The sequence below is a fragment of the Anomaloglossus baeobatrachus genome, chromosome 5, assembly GCF_048569485.1.
Source record: "Anomaloglossus baeobatrachus isolate aAnoBae1 chromosome 5, aAnoBae1.hap1, whole genome shotgun sequence".
Lineage (NCBI taxonomy): Eukaryota > Metazoa > Chordata > Amphibia > Anura > Aromobatidae > Anomaloglossus > Anomaloglossus baeobatrachus.
Window position 1 is genome coordinate 424,042,147 of NC_134357.1, and position 17,996 is coordinate 424,060,142.

The 17,996-nt window shown below is 46.1% G+C and overlaps 1 protein-coding gene across 4 annotated transcripts in view; it reads left to right on the forward strand.

The window, feature by feature from the left end:
- Positions 1-17,996, forward strand: part of KANSL1 (KAT8 regulatory NSL complex subunit 1) — a 143,812-nt gene that overhangs the window by 33,604 nt on the left and 92,212 nt on the right. The gene's annotated exons all lie outside the window — the stretch shown is intronic.

Genomic DNA, 17,996 nt, shown 5'->3' on the forward strand with positions numbered 1-17,996 from the left:
TCAGATTCACCTTTCTTTGATTGCTGCAGGCCTGACTTTTGAGACCCTAACGATCTACAAGATTGCAAGCAAGGTTTTACATGTTCACAGGATAAATAGGATGAGGGGGGGACACTTGAAAATGGGATTGCTTTTTCATAAAGCTTCTGAACGACCATGGAGACTTGTCAGACGTTTTGATCTTTGGGGAGTCCGGATGCTGAGACTACCACTAATAGCTAAAGTTAAGAGGCCGGAGCGCTTGGCCGACTAGACACCTACTGGGCCATCACATTCACATGTTTGATGGAAGTGCTGTTACTCCTTAATTTGGTCTGGAATATGATTAGCTTTATCTTGAAGGCTATTTTTGATTTCTTCAGTTTTTCACTTTCATACCCCTGATGTGCAGCTTCTGAATTATTTTTTTTTTTTTTTTTTTTGTGAAGGAGTATCCTTCCTAGTAATATAGTTAGGATGTGAGCTTTTTGTGTATCCAGGTTTCTGCTGACTTTACTGTACCTATTTCCTCTCCATATGGTTTTCTCTGCCCTCCTTGAGACTGTACGTGCTTTCTCACCTCTCCACTGCAGATCTGTGTACAGTCTCCTCCCTGCAGCTATCAAAGCACTGGGAGGAAGGATGGGAAAGAGCTGTTTGATGGATTTGTAACTTTTTTTTTTTTTCTTCCGGGTCGCCTAACACTTAGACAGTCTTCAGCAGCAAAACAGTAGAAAATTGTTAATGAAGGGTATTTAGAAAATTGCTTAACTTATATACTTTTTCATATTGTTTATGGGGCCTCTCAACTCTTCTCCGACAGATGATGTTGGAAGAGAAGAGGATCCAGTCTGCAGAATTTCAGCAGCTGATAGTTTTGTTCTCCACAGCCGTACTCCTCTGCCAGAGACTCTCATAGGCCTCTTTCGCACATCTGTGTCTCCTGTACTTCTGTCCATTTGCACATGTACTGGAGACACGGACTCACGTAGAACCATTAAAATTAATGGGCTTGATCACACATGCGTGTTTTCACACGATCTGTGTGGAGCACTCACGTGGCAAAGTGTTCCATACGGGCACATGTACATTTTCTGCCGGCAGCACGGATGTTACACGGACTGTACACTGATGTGATACGCACCAGAGAAAACACAGGTCACATAAGACTTTTTATCCTTTCCTGTCTCCGGCGCTGCGGTCTCTGGTGATGCTGTTTCTTCCGTGTCCCGCTCATGCATATTCACTGCATTGACTGTGGACTCAACAGCAGGCGGCAGACAGCAGTGCCGGGGACAGGTAAGTATACCAGCTCATGCTGTCTGTGTGCTATCCGGATGTCACACAAATAGCACAGGGACAGCACACGGAACACACATAGGCACCTTCACCACCGACTGTGCAAAATGTTCGTCTTTTGCAGGGATGTGTGAAGGGAGCCATAGGGAAAGTGGGACATAACGGGCAGCGCTCATCAGGCGACATAGTTGTCAGATGAATGATCTTTCGGCCAACGACTATCTATTGTGTGTCGGGGCTTTAAAAAGTTGATAGCCCTAGTTGATAGGTCATCAATGTCTGATGGGCCGGGGTCCGACATACCGCACCCCTGCCTTTCTGCTATTTTCGTGTCCGGCAGCAGGCAGCCAGAAATGCTAATGTCTGGATTGCCCAGTCTTATGTTAGCGGCTGGGTACATCTGTCTTCCATTCAAATCAGTAGGAGGCGGATGTGCAGTACCTGGCTCTGTGTTCTGAGTATGTATGTGCACCGAGGACAGCTGATTAGCGGGGGTGCCGGACCCTGGCTGATCAGACATTGGTGACTTATCCTAAAGTGTGCTTTACACGCTGCAACATCGCTAACGATATATCGTCGGGGTCACGTTGTTAGTGACGCACATCCGGTGCCGTTAGCGACATCGCAGCGTGTGACACCAATGTGCAACGATCAACAAGTGCACAAACGTGAAAAATCGTTGCTCGTTGACACGTCGTTCATTTCCTTAATATCGTTGCTGCTGCAGGTACAATGTTGTTTGTCGTTCCTGCGGCACCACACATCGCTATATGTGACACCGCAGGAACGACAAACATCTCCTTACCTGCGTCCACCGGCAGTGAGGAAGGAAGGAAGTGGGCAGCATGTTCCGGCCGCTCATCTCCGCCCCTCCGCTGCTATTGGACGGCTGCCGTGTGACGTCGCTATGACGCTGAACGCACCTCCCCCTTGAAGGAGGGATTGTTCGGCAGTCACAATGACGTCGCTGACAAGGTATGTGCGTGTGACGCTGCCGTAGCAATAATGTTCTCTACGGCAGCGATCACAAAATGTTGCACATACGACGGGGGCGGGTGTTATCGTGCATGACATCACTAGCGATGTCGCAGCGTATAAAGCACCCTTAAGGATGGCCCATCCTTGTTAAAGTAGTGGACAACCCCTTTAATATACCGTAATCTTATTGCATGGCAAGTTGTGCTCAGGTCAACAATTATTTTTTGGGGTGCGTCATGGCTTCCTTTTTAGGAATCTGTCTTTAGATTCATGCTGCCCGAACGATGGACCTGGTTTTTCCTTAGAACTGCTGAGGCATTTCAGAGAAGACCCAATTTTAAAAAGCTGACAGAGGACTATAGGGATGGACAGACCAGACTCCTCTGATGATGCCCCCACTCTGCTTCTCCATGACACGTTTTGGTTGGTTGATATGTACATCGGGAGGATCGGTGAATCAACTAGTGCAGGGTGGCGAGAAGCTTACCCAAGATGTCATTGGATGAGTCAAGTCACTCCTTATAGTCCACGGGCTATGTTCTATGAAATACTGCAGCGTTTCTGATTAAAGCACCAAGCTGCAATCACGCTGCCAAGCTCTGATCCAAGGCTCGGGCAGCACGAGTCTGATGACTGGCTCCCTTTACAAGAGAGGTGCTGTCTGTGATGGCTTCTTAGTGAAGCAATGGGTTTTAGTCATGATCATCAAAGTGTCCACATCCAAGCACCTGACCATGAAATGCATGAAAGCCGGGGAGCAAAGCCGGTGCCTGTTCCCAGGCGATGTCTGACCTTATTTAGCCTGGTGTATGATCTATTATACTGGCTCCTCTTGTATTGTGCCTTGGCATTAGCTATACAGGGTCCTGCAGAGTCCCCGGATGAGGAATGGATATTCTGGTAGGATGTCGCCATCCTATATCGAGATGTGTAATCTCATGACCTCTTGGAGTGTGGAATTATCCATGTACATTTAAATTGTCTGGATTCTGGATGGAAAGTGCTAGTCCTGCTCCTTTCGTGTCCACCTTTGGAGGTGAACTCCCGTATACTGATACCTACCCCATCCTGGCAGGACTGGCACTTTTAGGAATATGGCCACCTCTGCACGGTCTTCTGTGATGCCATTGCCTAACGCATAGTCCAGCAGAATAGAGGTCTTTGTAGGTTATAGTGGAATTCTGATTTTGATGGGTTTCTGTCGACATATTCTTTACATTGAGAATCATTTTTGACGCTCTGAAGGCCTCTCTATAAGGAATCCTACTGTTCTTGGTCTCTCCTGGTTAATGTATATTTCATGTCTCGATCCCCTCCTCGTTGTGTATTCTCCCTGGCCATGTAGGCCGCATACATAAGTATTTCTTCAATGCGGTCTTAGCCCCAGCTGTTGCCAGCTAAATGTGCCGGGTCCTGGTGTATGGCACAGGCCTGTGTGAGGCTCTTTGTATTCTGCTAGGTGGGGACTGACTGAGCTCTGTTCTTTCCTACAATGCTGAGTATATTGGCGTGACCGGCCCTTGCCGACTGCTCTACCCCATGGTCCCTAATTTTCAGATTGTGAGGCTGCAGATCGTGTCCATTACAAATGGAGCATTGCCGGCAGTGTCGCGGCGTTGTCTTCTGCGTATCACTGGGGTTTGTGCCTCAGCTGCCAGATTTACTGCATTAGTGAAATTGATTTTTCTGTGTGCTTGCTTCCAGTCCACTTTGCCCTTGCCAACCTAAATAACAGGATATGTGCCCATCTTTATTACATAGGCTGCATTTGATTGTCTTTTTTGTGAGACCCCTGTTGATTCTCATACTTGTGGGTGTAATGGTCTGCGCCGCTCATGCTGCTGCCAGTCCGGGTGGTAGCATTTTGACCACAGAGCTGTGTTTCCATTCTTTGCGTTGCTACCTGTGCCCGCTGTGTCCCCAGGAGGCGGGTATTACTACCATGGTAACCTGCCTCTCTCCTCCAGCCAGTAATATCCCTGGATACTTCGGCATTCCTAGAATTCCTGGCTCTGGGGGTGTTAACTCTGCCATTGCTGTGGTGGCAGACCAGGGCCCCAATGCAGGTGGCCTAGACTGCAAAGCCCGGGTGTGCTTAAAGGGAACCAAACATCAGGATTTTGGTGTATAAGGTGCAGCCAGTGCAGTACTGGCACTATCAGGCACATTGTGTACAAACCATCAGGGGGCAGCTCGGGTGTTTAAGCTGTGAAATTCATGTTTATAAAGTTTGAAAATTCATTATGTTTTTGATTGACGTGTGCACCTCTGCTGCTAATGTCCGGGTGGGTTATGCACATGGATGTTCCCCGCCGCCTGTTCCTCCCTCCCCCTGGCTGTATGTAAATTTCTACTCTCACGTCCATAACTTCCTGCAAACATTAGAGCAACTCTTTCCTGCTTTCTTGCGTAACAGGTCAATCATACGTCTGTTATATAGCCTGCAGTGTTGCTTTTGCAACTTGAGGTCTGTTGGGCATTTTGTAGAGTCCCATTACCCTATTATCCATTGTATAAAGCACCAAATATTGCTTTCTTCTGAATTGTCATTTTAATTGACCACAAGATCCCCATTCCTCTTCACATGTATGATGGTAATTGGTAAGCCCTGAGGGCCTTAAATTGGCCCGAGACTCTGTGGTCTGTATGTAACCCTTACCATCTGGTGGGGTACTGCTCCTCTGCGTTTTGGTTTTGGCAGTGGCTTACGTACTATGTTGTGCTGCAGATACAGCTGGCATCAAGCCCAATGCATAAGATATTGTCCTTGTCCTATACCTATTGCAGGGAACCTGTCACCAGACTTGGTGACTATAACCTGCGGCCACCACCCGCGAGCTCTTCTATACAGTATTCCAAAATACTGCTGCGATTGCCATCCTAATTCAACCCAGCCCAGTATGGATGACCTGTCCTACGCCATCCACACAAGACTGCATTGCGGTCATGCACAGGTGCGCTTAGATCTCCCCTGCGAGAGAAGGTGAAACATCACATGCGCACTACAATACTTTGTTCTGCCCTGAGCTGGGCAGATTAAAGTGTCACTGCGCACGACCGCAATACTGACTTGTGTGGATGACATAGGACACGTCATCCATACTGGGCTGGGTCAAAGGAGGACGGCAATTGCAGTAGAGGAGGCGCCGGACTGGAGACAAAGTACGATCTTGTGTGGGCTCTGCCAGAATTGTGGCCTGTACCCTCTCCTGCATTTGACCAATCTGGATTGCTATGCATGCGGTCTGGCGAATCTTTACGGGAAGTAGATGGGGGGAAAATATCAGGGTTACTTATGCCCGCACTGAAAAAGTGTGTTAATGCTTTTCTGTAGGGCCCAACATGCAGGGTATTGTTACATTTACACCACCCTATTTTATGGTGTTAAAGACTGCTGATAGGTAAATATTTTCCGGTTGGCGGTCATTTAATAGCCCTTGTAGACAGGTAGACCGCTCTTCATATGCGCACAGAACAATTACTCATCATACACTGCACAAAGACGACCATTGTCCTCGGCATTGCGAGTCCTGTTTATCCAGGACGATGGATCCTTGCGGAGAATATTCACCCAATGAACAAGCATCTTACACCATAATCATGCTGCTGACGAGTGTGTATTTGCACACTAGTAAGTCTTGTTCACACTAATCTGGTAGTGTAAATGGATCTTTAATGGAAATCCATTATCTTTTGAGTGTGATAAAATCTTGGGTGGGTGACTAGTGGGTCCCTGCCTATTCAATTACATATTTGGTGTCCTTCTACTGTTAGCCTGATTATAAATGGCTGCCTGAACGGGCTTTGTCTTAACCGTGGCAGTGTCTGATGCTGCAGTCCTAGATTGTACGAAGCACTAGGGTTATTTTACATCTGCCTCCTATCCATCTGCTTTCCATCCATTTCCAGTCTGTCAGCGACCTACTTCTTTCTCTCGCTTTCCTTTTTCCTCACAATCCACCCTCCCGTCTTTCAAGACATTCCCACAACCTTGGATGATATCAGCTGGGGTTTGAGGACAAGGCCGGCAAGTGACAATCTGTTTCTAATGTGTTTCTCTTATATTCGGCTTTCGTGGTCATTTCCGATCACACTTGCTACAGTTTGTAAATATAAGACAGGCTCTTTCTTCACTGTACAGATCGCTATCGTGTTGGACCTTCAGCGCTATTTTGTGACTGTCGCCTCACAATGACGCCATAATTCTCCTGGTGATGCAGCACCCAGCTAAACCTAAAAAAAAAAAAAAAAAAACACTTTTAAATGGTTACTGTTGACTTAAATTCTCCATGAATCCAATATTAAGTGTAAATATAGGAAACTTTAAAAAAAAAAAAAATCATCAGACATATCTGCTTCTTTCTCCATTTATGAGCCACTTCGCCCTCCTCTTGCCTCCCAAACTCGTCCTTCAAAAACAGCCAGGTTAAGACAGGCTGCCTTCTCTCTGTGGGACCAGATTACAGCTGATTATTAACCCCTTTTTACTACCTGTCGATTTTTCATTTTTTTTTTTCCTTCCATATTCTTTTTTTTTTTTTTTTTTTTTAAATTGATTTTACTAGTCCCCTTAAGGACCTTTATGCCTGCACTGTCGGATCACTTCTGCTGATCAGAACAGTGCTTCAGCATTCCTCTGATCAGCAGACATGCTGTTCTCCTGTGAGTGCTGACGCTCTGCCGGCATTCACTGGAAGCACGTCATGACAGTGACAGGGGTCATCGTCTGACCCCACATGGTCATGGCAACCCACTGGCGCCCCGTCATTATGTCATCGGGCCACCAATGGCGGCGTGGAACAGCACAATCCCCACCAGAGCAGGTTAGATCGCGCTGTTAGAGTTTGACAGCACAATCTAAGGGGTTAACAGGCACGAGTTGATCGGAGATCCACCCACGCCTGTTAGCTGCACATGTTTGCTGATATGATCAGCAGATAAGTGTAGGGAATAATGCGGGCTCGTATTTTTTGGGGTATAAGACGCACCCTGGTTTTTGAGTAGGAAAATAAAGTTTTTAACCAAAAAATGTGGTCATGACACACTGTTATGGGGCGAGGATCTGCTGCTGACACTGTTATGGGGGTAATGTCCCCAAATTCTCTAGTAAGGTACCCCATCCTGGTAATTATCCTCCTGCCTTGTATATAATCCCTCATCCTGCTATATGTCCCCATCATCATGCTCCTATGCGCCCATCATCATGCTCCTATGCGCCCATCATCCTGCTCCTATGCGCCCATCATCATGCTCCTATGCGCCCATCATCATGCTCCTATGCGCCCATCATCATGCTCCTATGCGCCCATCATCCTGCTCCTATGCGCCCATCATCCTGCTCCTATGCGCCCATCATCCTGCTCCTATGCGCCCATCATCCTGCTCCTATGCGCCCATCATCCTGCTCCTATGCGCCCATCATCCTGCTCCTATGCGCCCATCATCCTGCTCCTATGCGCCCATCATCCTGCTCCTATGCGCCCATCATCCTGCTCCTATGCGCCCATCATCCTGCTCCTATGCGCCCATCATCCTGCTCCTATGCGCCCATCATCCTGCTCCTATGCGCCCATCATCCTGCTCCTATGCGCCCATCATCATGCTCCTATGCGCCCATCCTGCGGCACACACATAAAAAAAAAATAAATAAATAAACATTTATATTCACCTTTCCTCGCTCAACGCAGCGTCGCTCCTCCTCCGTCTGTGCCGGCAGCGCTGTGTGGAGCCGGCCATGCTCCCTGCAGCACCGCAATCTCCTGTCTGTGCCGGCGCCGCTGTGTGGACACGTGCGCACAGCGGTGACGTCATCGCTGTGAGCCCCGCTAGTCTCTACACAGCACGGCCGGCAATCAGGAGGAGATCGCAGTGCTGCAGGGGAACGGTGAATATACTGATTCACTGCACCTCGCGCTGATGATGATGCGCGGAGGGCAGTGAATACAGCCACACATGATCACTCCAGGCTGTAGTTGCCAGGGGTGATCACGGCTGGCTGTTTACTATGCGCGCACCTCCCCACCCATCACCCCGCCCACCTGTCGGCGTCAGTGCTGAGAGATGGGCGGGATGATGGGCGTGCATATAATGAGTGGGTCCACGTGGTCACGGCAGGTACTGCTGCAGCCTGCTCGTGCCCCCGATGACCCGCTCCACCGCAGCACCCTCACTCCCCGCAACCCTACATTCAGACCATAAGACGCACCCCCCACTTCCTCCAACATTTAGGGCAAAAAAAGTGCGTCTTATGGTCCGAAAAATACGATTTTTATATATATATATATATGTGTATATGTATGTGTGTGTATATATGTATGTATGTATGTATATATATATATATATATATATATATATATATATATATATATATATATATATATATATATATATATATATATATATATATATATATATATATATATATATATATATATATATATATATATATATATAATATATGTATGTGTGTATATGTCCTAGATCGTAAATGGTTTGAAGTGTGTGCCTGAGGGAGGAGCAAAGTGAAGGGCTGACAGGATCAGTGTTGCTGCTCTCTAGTAAGTGTTTACCTCACCCCAGGGCCGGATTCACAGCTACATTAGTAAGTACTTCTGTAGAACGTCCTCCGTGAACATTTGTGAAAGAGGGCAGGAATCTCTTATATCTCTGTGCACGGAAGGAAAAATTAGAACTAGAGGAAAAACTGGTGAAAAATGAAATGTACAAGTCATGTAGTGTCAGGGATTGTTACACGTACAGGACAGCGATGGCTTCTAACATATCATTGTCTTATGTAGTTTGCACGCTTCATTGTTTCATGGTATGTTGTAGACCTTTTTATATTTTCAGGCTAATGAGCCTACTACATAAGTCAGAAATAGACCACTTCTGCGGACTTTAGTGCTGTATAGACCACCCCGGAAGACCATGAGATTTTCTTAGAGTAGTTTTCTACAGAAGTTTATAAAATGTATTATCAGGCTACTAAGTTTGGTGCCCCGAGCAAATTCCTAGACGTGTTGATGGCCTTGCTCCTAGGATCTGTCGAGCCTTTCTGAAAGATGTCAGCACCTGGTCCTCTAGTGGTTGTATTCTTTCATCTGATATTAATCCATGGTGAATTGCTGCAGAAGATCTCGGGAAAGGTCTTCTGTACTTCACTTCCACCCGCCAAGATGTTGAGACTTCTTGGAGTAAATCATTGCTGCATCCTACCTTCAAGTAAATCCAACAAGATGAATACCAAAATAAGCTGGATACGGCCTCCCTTAATGATACAGGTTTAGGTTATTGGCTTGGGATGCTAGAGAGCGAAGACTTGAGTATGGTGGCATAAAGCCCATGTGATATTGTTGGGTGCTGAGTGCTGATCTTCACTGCTTTGATGCTTTAGATTTCACTCAACGCGTTCAAAGGTTTTGCCCTAATGAAACACAAGCTATTCCCATATGCAGTGTACGGCCTGGTGTTGGCAATGTAGCAGAGAGCTGTGCCACAATGGCAGTGTGAAGAATTGCACCGTAACACTGCATTCACACATCTGCGTGTCACAGCTACAGTCATGGCCAAAAGTGTTGGTACCCTTGAAATGGTTCCATTGAAATACAGTGGAACCTTGGATTAAGAGTACCTTGGTTTGAGTTCATTTTGCAAGACAAGCAAAGCTTTACAAATTTGTAACTTGGTTTAAGAGCAATGATTTGCAATAAGAGCAAATACTCACCGCACATACTTCTGGTTCTGTCCTTTCACCGCACTCCGCTCTGGAGGTAACTCTCTGTATATATGTACTGTATACAGCATACCATTGTACAGTATATACTATACAGCATGTCTATAAATTTGTATTTGTGGATACAGTACTGTACTTTCTTTCTAACAAGTACAGTGGAACCTTGGATTACGAGCATAATTGGCTTCGGGAGTGCGCTCTTTAACCAAGTTACTCTTATATCAAAGCGAATTCTCCCATAGGAGATAATTGAAATGCAGACAATTCGTTCTACAACCCAAGAATATTTACTGTATACATTTATACACTTATTACAGTAATACAATATAATGTCCTGTATTCATATAAAATTATTACAGTCACTAATACAAAATACTGTACAGTCAAAGACATGTTAAACAAATTAAACTGCACATTAGCTTCCAATAGAATTGTTGGTGTGCGGGAGATACAGTATAAGCAATGTGCTGTGCTGGTTATCCGAAAGAGTACAATACTGTATCCACAAATTCAAATTGATAGAAATGCTGTATAGTATATACTGTACTGTACAATGGTATGCTGTATACAGTATATATGTACTAAAAGTTACCTCCAGAGCGTGTCAGAGCGCGGTGAAAGGACAGAACCAGACGTGTGCACGGTGAGGATTTGCTCTTATTGCAAATCATTGCTCTTAAACCAAGTTACACATTTGTAAAAAGCTTTGCTTGTCTTGCAAAACACTCTCAAATAAAGTTACTCTTAATCCAAGGTTCCACTGTATAGCACATTGCTTGTACTGTGATCTAATTGCCTGTGCAGTAATTCTACCCCACATTTGGCTTAGTGATGCCCTTATTTTGGGGAGAATAGCTTTGGGATTTGTTGGTTTTTTTTTTTTGTTTTTTTTTATGTTCTGTTCTAGAATAAAGGTTGTCATATTTATACATCCTTTTTTTCCTCTCATTCTTTGTTTTACCTCTCGCACACCAATAATTCCACTGTAAGCTAAGTGCAGTTTAATTTGCTTTATATTTTACTGTACAGTATTTCGTATTGGTGTACTGTAATAATTTTATATGAATACAGGACATTATTTTGCATTACCGTAATACGTTTATATAAATACAGTAAATATTTTTGGGTTGTGGAACGAATTGTCTACGTTTCAATTATTTCCTATGGGAAAATTCGCCTTGATATAAGAGTAACTTGGTTTAAGAGCTCACTCCCAGAACCAAATCTGCTCGTAATCCAAGGTTCCACTCTGTATTTTTCCAGAAAATTATTATATTTACACATTAATTTCCTTTGTGTGTATTGGCAGAACTCAAAAAAACTGAGGGGGAAAAAATGCAAATTGGACATAATTTCACACACAAGCCCCAAAATGGGCATCATCAAGCATATTACACCTCTCAACTGGGATTTTGGACCACTCTTCTTTTGCAAATTGCTCCAGGTCTTTCAGTAGTCTTCTTCCAACAACAGTAAGGCTATGTGCGCACGTTGCGTACTGTCCCTGCAGAAATTTCTGCATCGATTTGAACAGCACACGTGCGCTTCAAATCGCTGCTCAACGAGTCTGTAATGGGAAAAAAAAGCCGATTCCATGCACTCTGAGTGCAGCCCCTCCCATACACAGAGCGGGGGCTGCAGGCAGAGCGCACGAAAGAAGTGACATGTCACTTCTTAGAACGCGCGCTTCGGGCAGCAGCTGAAGCGCTGCGCTCTAATACGCCACGTGCGCACGGCTCATGCACAATCTTCATAGATTATGCTGGGGATGCAGGACGCATGTAATTACGCTGCGGTGCAGAGCGCAGCGTAACTGCATGCAAATACGCAACGTGCGCACATAGCCTAAGGCTGCTTTTACACTTCCATCTTTTTCAATCGGTCACAATCCGTTTTGTGACTGATGCGACTGATCCATTGCAGAAAGTGTTATAACACACAGCCGACTGAACCGTCGCTCTCCGTTTTTTCGACGCACTCAAAAACGTTACATTCTGCGTTGCTTCCGCCTGACGGTCAGTCATTTAATGACTGATTCGTCGCAAAACGGATGCAACACAAGTCCATCAGTTGCAATCCATCATTAATACAAGTATATGGGAAAAAACCTGAATCCTGCAAAATAATTTGTAGTTTTTTCGCATAGCGATAGATTGTGACTGAGGGAAAAAGATGAAGTGTGAAAGCAGCCTTGGATTTCTTCACAAGCGTTTAAAGGGAACCTGTCATCAGAAATTTAGCTTGAAACCTAAGTTTCCCCCTCTGCAGCTCCTGGGCTGCATTCTAGCAGGTTCCTGTACTTTTTGTGGCCCCTTTTAAACCAAATTAAATACTTTATAAACTTGTACCTTTTTGCTATGTAAATTTTGTAAATCGTCCATGGGGGCGGGCTCTCTGCTGACCGTTGCTGTTCCTCTAGCAGATTGACGCCGTCCCCCCACGCTCCATTTCATCCATCAGGACGCCGCCCACTGCGCCCGAGGTGCCGCCCACGCCAGGATGGCTGGTGACGTGTGTCACAAGCACGAGATTATGGGCGGCGCTGTGAATGCATCGCAAGTGCCGGCCCATAATATCGTGGACGCGCATTCCCCCACTGCCTCCAGCGTTCTGCGCAAGCGCTCGCCGGCCAAATGACCCGACGTCACCTCCTTCCCATCTTACCCTGCAGCAGGGCAAGATGGGAAAGAGGTGACGTCGGGTCATCTGGCCAGCAAGCGCTTGCGCAGAACGCTGGAGGAAGAGGGGAAAGTGCGGTCACGAGGTTATGGGCGGCACTTGCTGATGACACTCACAGCGCCGCCCATAACCTCGTGCCTGCGCAAAACGTCACCAGCGGTCACACGTGCACACAGTGCACAATCCCGCTACAGTCGCACAGCGCATGCGTGGGACCACGGGCGCCCAGGGGCGGCGTCCTGAGATATGAAATTCAGCGTTTGTGGGGGGGGGCAGCGTAAATCTGCTAGAGGAACAGCAACGGTCAGCAGAGAGCCCGCCCCCATGGACGATTTACAAAATTTACATAGCAAAAGGTACAAGTTTATAAAGTATTTAATTTGGTTTAAAAGGGGCCACAAAAAGTACAGGAACCTTGCTAGAATGTAGCCCAGGAGCTGCAGAGGGGGAAACTTAGGTTTAAAGCAAAATTTCTGATGACAGGTTCCCTTTAATGGAATTTAGATCCAGACTCATTGCAACCACTTCAGAACTCTCTCAGCACCTAGCTTTCTGACACTGGGCACTACATCCTTTGGTAATCTTCAGATTTCATGGTGTCTTGCACACAGTCAAGGCACCCAGTGCCAGAGGCAGCAAAAAAACACCAAAACAACTTTGAACCTCCACCATATGTGACTGTAGCTACTGTTCTTTTCTTCGAGGCCTCATTTCGTTTTTGGTAAGAAGTAGAATGATTATCTTTACCAAAAAAGCTCTAGCTTGGTCTCCTCTGTTTACAAGGTGCTTACTCAAGTACATTTTGGCAAACTGCAATCTAGCTTTTTTTATGGCTCTGTCAGCAGTGGGGTCTTCCTAAAGGCCCCGTCACACACAGATAAATCTTTGGCAGATCCGTGGTTGCAGTGAAATCATGGCCATATTGTTCCATTTGTACACAGCCACAAACCTGGCACTGATTGTCCACAATTTCACTGCAACCACAGATCTGCCGCAGATTTATCTCTGTGTGTGACAGGGCCTTTAGTCTCCTGCCATAGCATTTAATTTTATTCATACAGGACAGCGTCAGATTCTTTGGTACTTGATTGGGGCTGCTTGTCCACCATCCAGTCTATCCTGCATTGTAACCTTTCATCAATTTTTCTCTGCTTTCCACGGAGATTAGCTATAGTGCCATGGGTTGTAAACTTGTTGATTTATGTTGTACACCGCAGACAAAGGCACATCAAGATTTCGGACTTGAGATTGTTTCAACAATTTTGGTTCTGAAGTGCTTAGACAGTTCTCTTCTCCTGTTTCTGATCTCCATCCTTTAGTGTGGCACACAGACATACAGTACAAAGATTAAGTCAACTTTTCCCCCTTTTTATCTGGTTTGAGATGTGATTTTCGTATTGCCCACACTTGTTAATTGCTACAGGTGAGTTTGAACAAACATCACATGCTTGCAACAAACTTGTTTATCCATAATTTTGGAATGGTGCCAACAATTTGTCCCGCTCATTTTTGTGGTGTTATGTGAAATTATGTCCAGGTTTGTCTTTTTTTTTTTTTTTTTTTTTTGTGTTGTTGCAATTCACACGAGAAATAAATGTGTGTAATTTCAATAATGTTCTATGAGAAATACTTCATTTCCTGGAACAATTTCAACGATGCCAATATTTTCGGCCATGACTGTATCTGAGGCGGTCGGGTCAGGAGACCATTGGCCAGTGCATGCCTCGCGGTCTGAGTACATGGATGTAGAAATCAGGGCTGAGGAAGGGTTCCTGGAAAAGTGTTTGTAGAGCTGTTCTTTACCATTAACACCATGAATTCATCAGGCCTTGCAAGCTTCTCTTTGGTTGTAGGAAAATGGATGACTCTTACCCTGATTTTGTACCCCACAAGATCACACTTGCTTGTGATCCATATAAGGCTACTTTCACACTTGCGTTCAGCGGAGTCCGTCCCTATGGAGAATAGCGCAGTCCGTTAATGCACTGCGCTATTCTCCATAGACTTGTATGGATGACGCACTGTAACGCAAGTGTCAGCGTTGCATCCGCCGGACGACGCAGCGTCGTTATTTTGACGCTGCGTCGGGCGGAAGGAAGGCAGCATGTAACGTTTTTTTGAGCAGCGGAATCCTTTGGATTTCACTGCGCATGCTCGCTCTGGCTCCCTCCACCCGTAACCAGGTTACACATCGGGTAACCAAGGAACCCTGGTTACGTGTGCAGGGAGCCCGACACTTCCCCACTTGGCTCCGCCCCCTCCCGCACTCTGTATGTATACACACACACACACACACACACACACACACACACACACACACACACACACACACACACACACACACACACACTCTCACACTCACCTGTCCCCCAGCGATGCAGTCCCTGCGGCACTGAAGTCCTCAGCCATGGCCCTGCTCGGCTCCACCCACTTCGCACTCCGCCCCCGCTCCCCGCACACATTGTCGGCGACCGAACGATAAGCTGATCACCCGGCGGCCGGCTACTGTGACTGATCGGCTGATCACCCGGCGGCGGACTACTGTTAGCGATCAGCTGATCGTTCACAATAGTCTGCCAACGGTAAAACTGTAAAAAAACAAAAAGAAAAAAACGAATTGCGTTGTTTTGCAGCATCCGTTGTGCCACTATATGCAACACATCCGTTGCATCCGTCACACAACGCAATGCAACGGATACCGTTCAACGCAAGTGTGAAACTAGCCTAACTTGTACATTCTGCATTTTCCACTGGTGCAAGTGTGGTATGTAGAAGCTACTAAATGTTGCACTTTCCACTTTCCACAATGCAGTATTTAGATCTATTTCGTGTGTGTGTGTGTGTGTGTGTGTGTGTGTGTGTGTTGGGGGATATGTGTATGTATGTTCCTCTGGATCTGTGTGGGGTACTGGGGAATCTCTGTGCACGTCTGTAGGGGTGTGTGCGCGTCTGCATGTATCTGTCTGTTTTAGGGGTGGGTGTGTGTGTGTGTGTGTGTGTGTGTGTGTATAGATAAGTGTATGTATGTTCCTCTGGATTTGTGTGGGGTAGTGGGGAATCTCTATGCATGTCTGTAGGGGGGGGGGTGCCTCTGTGCATGTATCTGTTTTTAGGGGTGGATGGGTGTGTGTGTGTGTGTGTGTGTTTGTGTGTGTGTGTGCACGCACACCTATAGGGATCGGTGTTTAGGCATCTGTGTTTTGGGGGGGTGGGGAGGTGTGTGTATGTGTCTGTACGGCTCTGTGCTTGTGTATGTATCTATCTGCGTGTGTAGGGTTTTGTGTGTGTATCTAGGGATCTTTCTGTATGGGGGATGTGTGTACACGTACGGGCTTGCATGCATGTGCGAGTGAATCAAGATCTGTGTGTGTGTGTGTGTGTGTGTGTGTGTGTGTGTGTGCGCACACCTATAGGGATCGGTGTTTAGGCATCTGTGTTTTGGGGGGGTGGGGAGGTGTTTGTGGGGGGACTGTGTGTATGTGTCTGTACGGCTCTGTACTTGTGTATGTATCTATCTGCGTGTGTAGGGTTTTGTGTGTGTATCTAGGGATCTTTCTGTATGGGGGATGTGCATGTGCGAGTGAATCAAGATCTGTGTGTTTGTGTATGCGTGTGGGGCTCTGTTTTTGCAGGGTTGTGTGCGCGCATGCGAGCTCAATTTGTATTTGTGTGGTGGGGGATTTTTGTGTGTAGGGATCTGTGTATGTGTGTGCTTGTTTGCTCGCATGTAGGGATATGGGTGTACATGTAGAGACATGCATGTGTGTGCGAGTCTGGATCTGTGTGTATATTGGGGGCTGTGTGCGGCGGGCAGTGTGGGAAGCTGCTATGTGCTGCATTTTCCACTGATGGAAATCCTGTATAGAACGCTGTGGACTATCCTGCCATTGTGTAAACGGTGTTTGGTAAATATTATTATTCTATTAGCCCAGATAATGGTTAGTTGGTATCCTACTTCATCATCTGAGAGCGCCACCTTATGGGCGGAGGCTAGGGTTTCTTGCACAGAATGGCAATGAGGAGGTGACCTCCTGTGGATAAAAGCTGCTGATTTGGCCTTGTCTGAGCGGAGATTTAATTCACAGACAGACTGCTCCGCTCTCGCCGGGCATTCATGCATTGTACTCTGGGAAATCACTCACTGCGGTTTTGTAATTCCAAAGAAAATTGTCCTTTGTGAAGTCTAGGAGTGTCCGCAGCTCAGGAGAGCAGGCAGTGGCACTATCTGCAGGCTTCTATGTCTCCGGTCTGTGGATTGGGGTGCGTGTGACTGTTGGGGGTTAAACCCGTCCAACATCTGAGCAGATTAAGGGTGGGATAAGGGTCCTCAACTGACTGGAGAGGACATCAGTGTTTACTGCAATCCTGAAGTTCACCTTTTTTTGGTTTGGTGTGTTTTTATAATTTTTTTTTTTTTTATTTGATTTTTCTTTTTCCCATCATAATATTCCATCAATCTAGAGTACCCCTGAATTGTGCCTCAGTGGGATATAAAGCTGTGTTCACATTGCAGTTTCTGAAAATAAAAAGCGCAGTTTATGAAAACTATCTCGGATAATAAGCATGGCTTTGTTTTGTTTTTGGTTTTGTTTTTTTTTTTATTTTATTTTTTCTTAATGGGATTTTTGATGCAAAGCTTTTGATCCCGCTGGGAGAAAATAAGAGTAAAGACAATGAAATAATTGTCGTATTGTGTGATCGCATCGGGAGGATGAGGTTTGGTTTTTGAAGTCTCATTTATTCTGTTACTGTAAAACATTGCTGCAAGTAATCAAAAATCAAGGTCAGTTGGACTTTTTTGCGACCTGTCAATGTGACCCCGGTAACTAAAGGTACCATCACACATAGCGAGATCGCAGCTGAGTCACGGTTTCTGTGACGCAGTACTGATCCCGTTAGCGATCTTGTTATGTGTGACACTTACCAGCGATCAGGCCCCTGCTGTGAGATCTCTAGTCGTTGCCGAATGGTCCAGGTCATTTTCTTCTAAGGCGACGTCCTGCTGGGCAGGACACATCGCTGTGTTTGACACTGTGTGACAGGGACACAGTGACTGTTGAGATCGTTATACAGGTCGCTACTGCCACCTGTATTGTTCCTCTATCGCTGGTAAGATCTGACTATGTGACATCTCACCTGCGACCTCCCAGCGACTTACCTGCGATCCCTATCAGGTCGCATCGTTTTCGGGATCGCTGGTAAGTCGCTAAATGTGACGGGGGCTTAAGGCTATGTGCCCACGTTGCATATTTGTGTGCAGTTACACTGCGTTCTGCACTGCAGCGTAACTGCATGCATCCTGCGTCCCGAGCACAATCTATGAAGATTG